The sequence below is a fragment of the Bubalus bubalis genome, chromosome 12 (assembly GCF_019923935.1).
Source record: "Bubalus bubalis isolate 160015118507 breed Murrah chromosome 12, NDDB_SH_1, whole genome shotgun sequence".
Lineage (NCBI taxonomy): Eukaryota > Metazoa > Chordata > Mammalia > Artiodactyla > Bovidae > Bubalus > Bubalus bubalis.
In genome coordinates, this window is record NC_059168.1 from 46717021 (window position 1) to 46729709 (window position 12689).

General features: G+C 42.3%; 1 pseudogene; it reads left to right on the forward strand.

Moving 5' to 3' along the window:
* The first annotated feature begins 393 nt into the window (after window positions 1-393).
* On the forward strand, window positions 394-1158 carry LOC123328749 (annotated as a pseudogene).
* The last annotated feature ends 11531 nt before the right edge of the window (window positions 1159-12689 follow it).

Consider the following 12689-nt stretch of genomic DNA (forward strand, 5'->3'; position numbering starts at 1 on the left):
TGAAGGACAGGGAAGCCCAGCTTTCTGCAGTTCATATGGTTGCAAAGAGTCAGACACCATTCAGCAACTGAACTACAACAACATGAATTCAAAAGTTGTAAGAAACTAAAGAGGGAGGGTAAATGCAAAGACACATTTAACTGTGCCTTTTACTCTTAAAAATTGTGAATTGCATCCATATTGAAATTGAAGGTCTTTCTTCCACACAGAGACACTTTTTCTCCCTTTGCTCTCACGAGTCTCCGCTCCCCCTGGCTCTATCCATGTTACTGCTCCCACCAGGTGATTTGCATGTGGTTCCCCAGGGAGGACTTTCCTTTGCAAGTCTGAGATAAAAGCTCAGCTCTGGTCTTGCTCTGACTTATCAGGACTCCTCAGTTCAAACTTCTGAACATGAGGTTGCCTGCTCATCTCCTGCCTCCTGCTCTGGGTCCCAGGTAAGGACGGAGGGGCATGAAAAGGAAGATGGGGGGTGAGCTCTGGGAGCAGCACTGCTCTCCATGTGTCTTTGCCCCCATGTTAGATGCACACCTCACCCTCTGTTAAGGGCATGTGATATTCAGCAATATGAGAATGAGGATAAATACAGAGGAAACAAGTAGGTGTGCTCTAGCAAACACTGTGAGATACAAAGTGTGGGCAAGTGCACGTGACTCCTAGAAATCTCTTTTTACATTGTGAATCTTAGATTATTTTGAAACTAGAAATTTGGGATATTAATCAGAATTAAATAATAATTTAGCCTGAAGTAAACTGGGAAATTCTGAAAATAACTTCTCAATTTTGTCTGAAATCTTGTACTATTCTCTAATTCTTTTAGGATCCAATGGGGCTATTGTTCTGACCCAGACTCCACGCTCCCTGTCTGTCATCCCTGGAGAGACGGCATCCATCTCCTGCAGAGCCAGTCAGAGTGTTCAAAATAGATATGGAGATAATCTTTTGCACTGGTATGTGCAGAAGCCCAGCCAGTCTCCACAGCTCCTGATCTATGGAGCTTCTAACCAGGCCTCTGGAGTCTCAGACAGGTTCACTGGCAGTGGGTCAGGGACAGATTTCACCCTCAAAATCGGCAGGGTGGAGGCTGAGGATGCCGGAGTTTATTACTGCCAGCAAAGTAAAGAAACTCCTCCCACAGTGATTCAGCCCCGAACATAAGCCCCCCTCTCCTGGTGGCCCAGCTGCTCACATGTGTTGATTGTGTGGTGAGCAGGCGGGCAGAGTCTCTGAGTCTGTGTAGGAGGAAGATGCTGGAGAACCAGGGGAACAGAATGTGTCTGAGGGCTCAGGAAGGTGATGAAGTGTCTTTGCTCAACTTCAGACAACATATATTAAGGCCATGTGGGTTCTTGAGTGACAGAACCAACAGGACAATGGGGGGTCTAAGTGCCCTCTGAGCCAACAGACCTGAGGAGGGAGAGGTGAGTGAGAGGTCATCCTGCTTTCCCCCTAGTGTACAGTGACGTTTAGAATCAATACAGTTAGTATATCAGGGAAACATGAGGCAGATTTGTAGCAGAATAGCTGGTGGGATTTTTAGGGAGATAAAATGTCATAATATTAAAAAATAGTTTTTTCCACGTTCTGCACTTTCTGAATCTCCTTTTTCCTATATATCTTCCTATTTCTTCATCATGTGTCAGATCACAGTCTCTACAAGGAGTCCCCAGACAGACTTAGTGGGGAAAATTTAGTGAAAATTTCGAGTTATGAATGTTCTAATTTTTTTGAAATGATAGCAAGCACAATATCCTAATGCTAACATTAATTGTCTCAATTAACTTTCAGAGAAAAAAAAAATGAGGATTAGATTTCCTTAACCTGGGTTTAAAAAATGTTTTTTTAATAACATAAACTAGACGGGGTAGTGTATAGAATTTACACCAAGGAATATTGGAAGGATACAGAATAATATGCCAAGTTCTTTTTCTCAAAAGTTAAGAATTTTAAGCTGTTGGGAGACTGCAGGAATGGAAACGTGAATGGAATCGAGTCGACACACACAGCTGAGAATACTGCTCTTGGCTTCTATTCAGTGGGATTAAAAATGGTGGTGCTGTGGAGGACTGATAAGAAGAACCCAGAGAGAAAACCCAGTATGTTCCTTATGGAATCACGGGGAGGAAGGACCATCTGCCTGGTTTCCTGGGTTGTGTATGCTGCTGCTAAGTTGCTTCAGTCATGTCTGACTGTGTGCGACCCTGTGGACTGTAGCCTTCCAGGCTCCTCTGTCCGTGGGATTCTCCAGGCAAGAATACTGGAGTGGTTTGCCATGCCCTCCTCCAGGAGATCTTCCCAACCCAGGGACTGAAACCATGTCTCTTATGTCTGCTGCATTGGCAGGCACTAGTTCTTGACCACTAGTGCCACCTGGGAAGCCCCTGTTGTGTCTCGGCCACTGCACATGTCACAGGAAATGAGTGTGTGGCCAGGGATTGAGATCTTCCTTCATCAAGGGATCAGTGATGTTCCTGGGCAGAGACCCAAGGTCATGTCCCCTAATCAATGTCACCTTAACTCAGCCGAGCAGTCTCCAGACGACTTGCTCCTGAAGGTGGTCCAGCAGAGGCCGAGGAGATGGAGACCAACTTCCAGCATTCAGACAAGTATTAAAGATGCACACAGCAGCCTTGAGTAAAGAAAAAGAAAATGTCTGAATAAGTAGGAGCTTCCTATTTTCTGACCCAGCACCCCTAGCCTGCCAGCTGACTCAGATTTCAGGACTCTCCTCTCTCATGGAAGTTACCTTATGAGGCCTCAAACCTCAGGTGGATTTATGGTTTCCAGCTGGGTTGGTGCACTTGACCCAAGTCAGAGCTTCTGTCCACATGAAATTTTGGAAAACAATATAAGAGCAAAATGTTGGGTAAACATTGGCTCAACAAGAAAGGAATGTTTTTTACTTTGTTATTTCAAGTCATCTAATTCTTACACTTTCCATTTTCCCCTGATACTATACAAATATGAATTTTCCACTTTACATTTTCTTTATTGGTAACTTTTTCAGTGGCTAGATTTCCAAATTGCCCAACATTCATGGAGATTTTGGAGAAAGAAATAGCGCCCCCTTCCAGTACTCTTGCCTCGAAAATCCCATGGATGGAGGAGCCTGGTAGGCTACAGCCCATGGGGTCGCAAAGAGTCGGACACGACTGAACAACTTTACTTTCACTTTCATGAATTGGAGAAGGAAATGGCAACCCACTCCAGTGTTCTTGCCTGGAGAATCCTAGGGACGGGGGAGCCTGGTGGGCTGCCATCTATGGGGTCACAGAGTCAGACAGGACTGAAGCGACTTAGCAGCAACAGCAACAGCATGGAGATTTATTTTTACATTTTATTTCACATTTTTATCAGGATCACTTTATCAGGAGGTTAGAAACTTGGTAGTATATTGTCATAAAAACAAAAAATTCAAACAATAAATAAATACTTTGGGTTCACATGAATGTTCGTTTCCTAAAAGTGCATCTGACTCCTGGTTCTAGTGATAGTTGTATAGAATGTGAATACTTCAAATACATCCCATTTTTAGAAATGCTCTAAAAATACTTCTGAGTTTATCACAGGCATGCTAGACACATTCTCTGACATGGCGTGGATTACATTAAATAATTTCAAATCCACCTGGACTACATAATACTGTTTATGGTTAAAGGGATAAAACTTATTAGAGGTCATTCCTTTCCAGACAATGGATTTCATAGTAAGTGCAATTAAAGCTGGATTCTTGATTATAATATAAATTTAAAGAAACGGTATACACAGAATCTGTAACACATTCAGAGAACTGCTGGACTTCAGGAGGTATTTCTACACATATTCACAGGAGGAACAGTTTTATACCAATTCAGTTGACTTCTTACTACCATCATCAGTGAGGAGCCTGGAGATGCTACACGTTTTTCTCTGAGCAGGAAATTCACTGGACCCTGAATGGTGTATAAAGATCCAAACACAAACTTACCATAGAGAGACTCAGCTTCTCACGGTGGCAGGAGCAGATGCAGTGCCCAGAGGATGAGCTGACACCAGGATGGGCTCTAGTGGAAGTGGCCTTGGAGCCTCGAGAAAGAGACCATGAGCAGCTCGGTCACAGGCAGAGTCCTCTTTTTGTAAACAGAGATCAGGGCATCACTAGGACAGCCTCCCACAGCCTCTTCCTTCCTTCTGACTAAGGCAGCTCACACCCCACAGTCCCACCAGGGAAGGGCTGCCATGTCCCCCCTGGAGCATCCACTAGGTTCCCTGATGGGTTTCCTGTTGCTCAGCAGTCTCATCTCTGAGTGTCGGTTATGTCCAGATGGCTGATGTCTTTGATCAGCTCTCTGTGTCCACACTGGCCCGGAGGTAGGGCTGCTCGCACCACAGGCTGAACCCATTGCACAGCCCTCTGAAATCTGGCAGATTCAATGTCACGTGGTCCATGAGCCAGACCAGCCCTCCTACATGTGGACTATCTAGTGTCCAGAAGTCACAGAGGCTGTCAGACAATTCCTTTAAGAAAAAGACACACATTCAGAACCCTGGAAAGTGATGCACATCCCAGTCTTGTTTATGAGACCCTTGAAAACTCTCTTACCATTGGGGGAAAACTTTCTGTGCAATTTGGTATCAAGTGTTCTTGTCCAGAAATATAATCTGGGCAGTACGTCCAACCAAGGGAGATCATCAACTACACAACGACCAGAAAATCACCAAGGAGCCTGAAAAGATTCCCAACTCACTGCTAATGACTTTGTTTTGACACAATTTCAGAACTGGTGCTCCAGTTAGGAGGGTTTAAATTGGAATTATCTTCACGTGTATCTACTGTCACCTGGTCCTTGTGTCAAAAGCACACCAGGAGGCAGTCAAGTCCATTTTCTAATACATGTTGCATGTTTCCTAAGTTTCTCTTTATTTGCCTATCACCTTGAATATTTTGATGCTGCGAGGCTGGAAACTCACTTTATGCCTCTTCTCTCTCTCTCTCTTGTGCTCTCTCTAAATCTCTGTTTTCTTTTATTTCTGCAATTCTTTAACATAGACATATTTTCTCACCTGCTTCTCTTTCTCTCTTTTTTCTACATGTTCTAAGTGTCATGAACTCCAAACAATAGAAGTGTAGCGACCAACACTAGTAGTTTAGCTTGTGCATGAGTGCTCGGTCGCTCCAGTCCTGTCTGACTCTTGTGAGCCTATGGGCTGTAGCCCACCAGACTCCTCTGTCTGTGGGATTCATCAGGCAAGAATACTGGAGTGGGTTACCATGCCTTCCTCCGCAATCTTCCTGACCCAGGGGTCGATCCTGAATCTCCTGCATTGAAGCTGGTTTCTTTACTGACTGAGCCACCAGGAAAGCCCAGAACTTTAGTTTATAGCAAGACAAATGATTTGACTGCATCTTGAAACATTATTGTCTGTTTCAAACAAAGAGGTTTTGTATGTTTAGCTTGATTGTAACCAGCAATTATTTGGTATATTTTTATAATAGAATAAACAAATTGTCCTCCTTATAAAATAATAAATTATTTGGGGGGAATTACCTGAAATAATAGATTTCTATACATTCTAATAACTGGTTTTATAATTCACATAGGCTGTGGGGATACCAGAACAGAGAGACAACCTGTGGGATCATGTTTCTGATTGTCTAGGATAAGGGTATGGAATGTGAGTAACATCTGCACGAGGAAGTTTCCAGCAATTTATCATAGGCTATAGTTCTTCCTTAATCTTATACCTTCTTAACTCCTCCAGGGAGTGCAAATGTTATCCTATTTAATATTCAACCTATGTACTTATTTTTAACATCTGATTCTTATTCTCTCCTTGGTCTGGTAACTGTTTTAAAGAAGCCAACATGCAAATTTCTGGAAGCACCAAAAGATGGGGTCAGCTAATGCTTCAGAGAGCGTTTGAACTTCAGTCCTGGTCTTGGTCAAAGTGACTAGGTAGACACGAACTTCACAGCAGAGAAAAACCACTCTCACTTACTCATGAAGGCAATGTATTTTTATTTTAAGATGAGGAATGGCCACAAAATACTTTATTCATCCCTGTGTCTTTCCTGTTCAAAACGTTATATTTGAGTTAATGGGAGATGAAAAGAAATGGTTACAGAGAATTCAGTTGATTTTAAATATCAGTTAAGTGATTTAACCTGATTTTTTCCCCTACAATATCTTGAATATCCCTTCTGTATTAGGATTTCTAAACTCCTGAAATCATGAGTAGGTTAAAAAAAAAACATTAAATTTGAGATTTCTCAGCTTATAGTTTCCTTTTTTTCAGGTACACCTGCTTATCCAGATGAAAAATTGGAGAAAATTATTTCCTTTGCAATCTTGGTATACCATACAAATTCGCATTCAAAGGCAGCTTCAACTAAAACTTAAGGGACTAGAATCTGTGATTTGTTGCCTAAAATCTTCAAGTGTTCTCCACTCCCCATTTCTCAAGTGAACTACACATTCTTAGAGGTCAAAGAAAAAAAACACATGTAGACAGTGGAAAAATATTAAACATTCAGAGAATCTGTGCTTTTGTAGGAGAATATATTTTGAGTACAAGGGTGAGTTTTGAGTGAAGATCCCAGAGGACATGAAGAGCTTATATGGCAGAGAAAGCTTGGGCGGGCAGTGCAATGAAATTATTGTCTTACTTTGTCCAGTTCGTCTATGGGTGAGTGGGATACAGCGCACAGTGTCAACTATTACAGACAGAGGATCCATCTCCAGCACACGATTTCCTCTTTCATCCTATGGATCAGTTGTGTAGATGTACAGAATTTTTTACTTATTTTAAGAGAAAGGAAACAAAAATGAGTCAAACATTTAGATACCGATTCTATCATGACCATGAAAAGTAAGGTTTTAATGATGCAAAACAGATGGGCATGGATCAAACCTGTTTCACCTGTGTTTTGAGAAAGCTTATACAGTCATGTTAGGGGAAGCACACTGATTGAAACTGCCCACTCTGGCCAGGCACCATAGTAACAATTTGCATGAGTTGTTTTATGACAGGAGATCCGGATAAGGAATAGGGAACTAATAAGCTACCACCAACCGGAAGAGTTAGGGAAAGGTCGAAAGGAGACACCGCGTGTCCTTCCACTTCCCAGAATCCCTCTCACTAGCATCCATGTTGGCTGAGTGATGCCTGCGCCACCAGGAAAGACTCTGAATTAGAATGATTGGCCAAAGACCACCTGGAAACTCATCCCATCACCATAAAACATGAGACTGTGAGCCACGCGGCAGAGCAGTTCTCCTGGGTTCCCCTACCCTACTGCTTTCCACCCAGGTGCCCTTTCTCAATAAAATATCTTGCTTTCTCAGCACATGTGTCTCCTCGTACAATTCATTTCCAAGTGTTAGACAAGAGCCCAGTTTTGGGCCCTGGAAGGGGTCCCCCTTCCTGCAACAGTCAGAGGATAAATACATTCACATAGACTTGTCTTTATTTCCTAGAAACTAAATTGCTTTTCCAAAACCTGAGGGTGACAATTTGCTTTCAAGTTTAAAAGGCAATCAGCTCCCTGGACATCACAAAAGCCTTTGGGTGCAGGATCTAGCCCAGCAGATCTGCAGCAGGGAGCGCCCTCTGCTGGGTGGACTGCTCTCAACTCTTCCTCAATGACAATCTCTCACCTGTTCACATAAGGGATCCTGGCTTGGATCCAGGAGGTGAACAGGGCTCTGTGTGTCTCTAACCTTGCCCATGGCAGCATGGGCTTGTCTGAGAGGGTGGCCAGGTCCGCAAAAAACCCTGCACAGAGGGTGTCACAATGTTACAGTCTCCATTCAACAGAAAATGACAGCAGGAAAACAAGCTCAAACACCAACAGCACAGTCTCCAAGGTCATGCATATCACACACTGGCTTCTAGTTTTGAGGAACTGAAACTAATCGTATCTGACAACAGAGTCAAAAGTGCAATGAACCTGCCTGCCTGAGGCCTTCCTCATCCAGTTGACTCCGGTCAAGATTGGAGGCTCACAGAGGCCGGCCCCTCACCTGGAACTCATAGAGCTTATACACTCAGCCCTGACAAACTCTCCTTGTTGCTGGGTGGTGTGACGTGACTAGTGTGGGCTGCTATTTAGTTTTGTTTACAGGCCTCAGCCTGGTTTGCTAACATACGTGAGGCAGAGAGTGTTTTTTAGAATGAGAAATCTTATACTTTCTGTCTAAAGTAGGAGAGGAATATTTTAAAGACTTTTTTCCTGACAGAGAATCAATTTCTAAGAGGTTTTACATTTTCTGTAGATTTTAGGATAGTTGTCTATGAGATAAGACAAGCAATAATAGAGACCTTTAAAAGTTTTCTAGTGAATGGATAAGAAAGCTATGGTACATATACACAATGGAGTATTACTCAGCCATTAAAAAGAATACATCTGAATCAGGTCTAATGAGGTGGATGAAACTGGAGCCTACTATACAGAGTTAAGTAAGCCAGAAAGAAAAACACCAATACAGTATACTAACGCATATATATGGAATTTAGAAAGATGGTAACAATAACTCTGTATACGAGACAGCAAAAGAGACACTGATGTATAGAACAGTCTTATAGACTTTGTGGGAGAGGGAGAGGGTGGGAAGATTTGGGAGAATGGCATTGAAATATGTATCATATCATGTATGAAACAAGTCACCAGTCCAGGTTCAATGCACGATACTGGATGCTTGGGGCTGGTGCACTGGGACGACCCAGAGGGAGGGTATGGGGAGGGAGGATGAAGGAGGGTTCAGGATGGGGAACACATGTATACCTGTGGTGGATTCATTACGATATTTGGCAAAACCAATACAATATTGTAAAGTTTAAAAATAAAATAAAATTAAAAAAAAAAGAAAATTAAAAAAAAAGTTTTCTAGTAAGTTCACAAAAGAGACAAATTCTCTCTGAAATTCATCCATCTTAAAGAATATTTTGTAAAAGGAGTTTCTGAAAACTTGATTTGTCATAAAAGAAAACACCACAGAATTCTCACTTTAATTCTTTTCCCCACAATTTATGTTTCCATTCTCAGGACTGAATTTATTTGTTTCTTAAGACTTCTATGAGAAACTACTAGAGATTGATAGGCTAAAACAACAGAAAGGTATTCTGTCAGGACTGAAGCCCTGAGGAATGAAACCAAGTGTTGTCCAGGCCAGGGCAGCTACCCTCGGAGGTGAAGGCTCTCCTCACCTTTCTTCCCTTCCTTGAGCCCCAGGTTTTCCTTAACCATTGGCACCATAAGTCCAGTCACCGCGTCTGTCTTCACATGGTCTCTTCTCTGAATCTCTGTCTTTGTGTCCTTTCTCCTCCCTTAGAAGGCCACTTATATTAAAGGCCCACCATAGCACAGTATAACCACACCATGATCACCAAATGATATCAATACTGGCTATTTTCTAAATAATGTCATGTTCAGAGGTCCTCGAGTCTAAAATGTCACTATAATTTTTAGGGGAACAGAATTCAACCAGTAATAGTACACAAAAGCAATTCTTACTTTAATAGATGCTAAAGGACTCATATAAAACTAGCATTAATATTTCTAATAGCTTCTTCACTTTGTTTCGTATTGGTTTGTTTTTCTTTCAGATGCTTATCTTTTGACTGCGTTCACTGCATCGTTAATTAGAGGGCTGGAATTTTCAGAACAGCGGCCTGCCTGCCGCCTGCTAGAAACCCCTATTTGTCTTGATAGCTTCAGAAAGCAGGAAGAAAACCCAGGAGAATTTTTTTAAAAAAGACAAGATCAAAGAAAGCAAAAACTTAAAGAAGTATAAATAAATATAAGAGTGAGTTACACTTTGGTGAACTATAGAACATATAAAATTCTTTATCTCCCTTTACACCGTGGTTTTTTTTGAGTGAATGAGATTATTACCATAAAGTTCAGAGTTGAAAGGCAAGCATCATTTTTGCTTAGTTATCAAATTTTATTCTTGAGTATTTCTCAAAGAATATAAAGACCAAATATTATTATGGAATCTTGCAGGATATTGTATTAGTTCATTTCTCTTGATTAGGTTAGTCTGATTTTGGATTTAAATTGCCCAAAGTCTAAGAAAGCAAAGTCTACTTTTATAATTGCCAAGATTCTGTTTTCGGGACAAAAGGAATTTGACATGGTCATTATTTTTCAGGAACCGTTCAGTTCACCATGACCTGCATCAGGCTGACCCATGAGAACAGTCCTGTAGTTTTCCTATTTAATAAAAGCTGGTGTGACAGACTGACCCCTGAGCACTGGTGGCCTGGAGCCTGATTCCATAAGAACTGGACTTAAATAAAAGCCCAGAAAGGTGACAGTGATAGACACAGGCCACCTGAGACATTCAAATAAAGAATCCGGTCATTGCTCTCCTCACAAACACCATCTCCTTTTGAAATGCAGGCTCATGACTGTGGCTCCAACGTACAGGCAGTGAGAGCCTTAGTTCTTCACACAGAACTGACAAGAACCAGGAAATCCTGTGGAAACTGGTTCTACTTAATGAGAGTTAACAGAGGAAGAGGTCTCTTTAAGCACCACTGGGAAAAAGAAAACACGGTCATACATGTTTCATGTTGTCCCATCATCTCAAGTGAACTTTTCTTCAAGAACTTCTTTGATTATATATATATATATATATATATATATATATATACGTACATACAAACATATATATGTGTATACATATGTATATATATACAGACATATATATATGTGGCTTCCTGGCTGGGACGATCCCCTGAAGAAGGAAATGGCATCCCACTCCAGTATTCTTGCGTGCAAAATCCCATGGACAGAGGAGACTGGTGGGTGGGCTGCAGTCCTTGGTGTCGCAAAGAGTTTGATACATCTCAGCAACTAAAGAAAAACAGCAACATATATACATATAGATATATCCAGAGACAGAAAGACAGAGAGAGAGAGACAGAAACAGAGACAAAGACAGACTCAGATAGAATCATGAGAGCATATGCACTAGGTTGAAGCAGCTGGATTTTTGATATTTCATTTGACATTTCATTTTACATAAAATTCTTACACATTTTTCCTTATACTGAACTGAACTATCAACTTTCTGCACAAGCTATATGATTTTTCCCCTGTCAATTTCATTTGACTTAAGTGTCTTTGACATTTAATTCACTAGGTGCCAGGAAAAGAGCAGTTCTAACACCTGATTTCAATATTCTTAAACAGGTAACCTGAGACCACAGTTATTGGACAGATCTTGAACCAGCTCACCTCCACACTGTTGTTTGGAGAAATTTCTGAAGGTCAGTACTAGCTGTTCTGTTATCTAGATCATCTGGGAAGAAAAGCAAGATGGTGGTCCCCTTCTGAATACTGACCCTGGACACATCTGTCTACATGTCAGGTCTTCAGTGCTTTCTTGGAGCCCCAGGCCTTGTACACTGTCTCCTGCACTTTCTCAGTGAGATTTCTTCTTCCCACTGTTTCAAGCAGTATAAACTTTAGCTAATGGTATTCATCTAAACACACAAGAGCTTTACTTCACTTTGCTTGAGCTTGACCCCTCCCACCCTCCTCTGGCTCTGTCTACACCGCTGCCCCACCAGGGGATTTGCATGTTGTTCCCCAAGGAGGACCTTCCCTTGCAAGTCTGAGATAAAAGCTCAGGTCTGGTCTTGCTCTGACTTATCAGGACTCCTTAGTTCAAACTTCTGAACATGAGGTTCCCTGCTCAGCTCCTGGGGCTCCTCCTGCTCTGGGTCCCAGGTAAGGACAGAGTGGGCATGAGAGGAGGATGGGGACCTCAGTTCTGGGGGCATCTCCACTCTCCATGTGTGTTCTATCGCGTGTTCGATGTGTACGGCTTGTCGTGCAGATGAACATGGGATGTTTAGATTTGAGAGAGTGAGGAAAGTTCCAGAAGGAAGAAGGACCTATACTCTGGTCAGGACTGTGACAGAGGAAGTGGGGATGATGTAGGGGATGTTTAGTGGCTTCTTTACACTTCACGGATCTCAGGTTCATTATCGTGATTGTACATTTTTGTTGTATGGATGAAAAGTATTGATAATGAGAGGAAAACAAAGTAGTATTTTAGCTAACATAAATAAGAAATTGGAAATGATAATTAGAGCTCATAATATTTGTATGTAACTTGAAATTTTTCTGTCTTTTCTTTAGGATCCAGTGGGGATGTTGTGCTGACCCAGACTCCCCTCTCCCTGTCTGTCATCCCTGGAGAGACAGTCTCCATCTCCTGCAAGTCTACTCAGAGTCTGAAATATAGTGATGGAAAGACCTATTTGTACTGGCTTCAACATAAACCAGGCCAGTCACCACAGGGTCTGATCTATCAGGTTTCCAACCGTAACACTGGGGTCCCAGACAGGTTCACTAGCAGTGGGTCAGAAACAGATTTCACACTTACAATCAGCAGTGTGCAGGCTGAGGATGCTGGAGTCTATTACTGTTACCAAGCTACACATGCTCCTCGCACAGTGATACAGCCCTGAACACAAACATCCCTGCCTGGGTGGCTCAACTGCTCAAAGTGCAGCTTCTCTGGGGAACTGATAGAGGATGCTCTGAGTCTGTATAAGAGGTGGCAGTCTCAGGGGAAGAGTTTGCAGTGAGGGCTCTGGATCATGAGTGTCTTCAGGCACCACATGTTAAGGCCCCATGAGCTGCACAGCCTGGTCCTGGCAGAAGCAGCAGGGACTGTAGGGGTCCTGTGTCC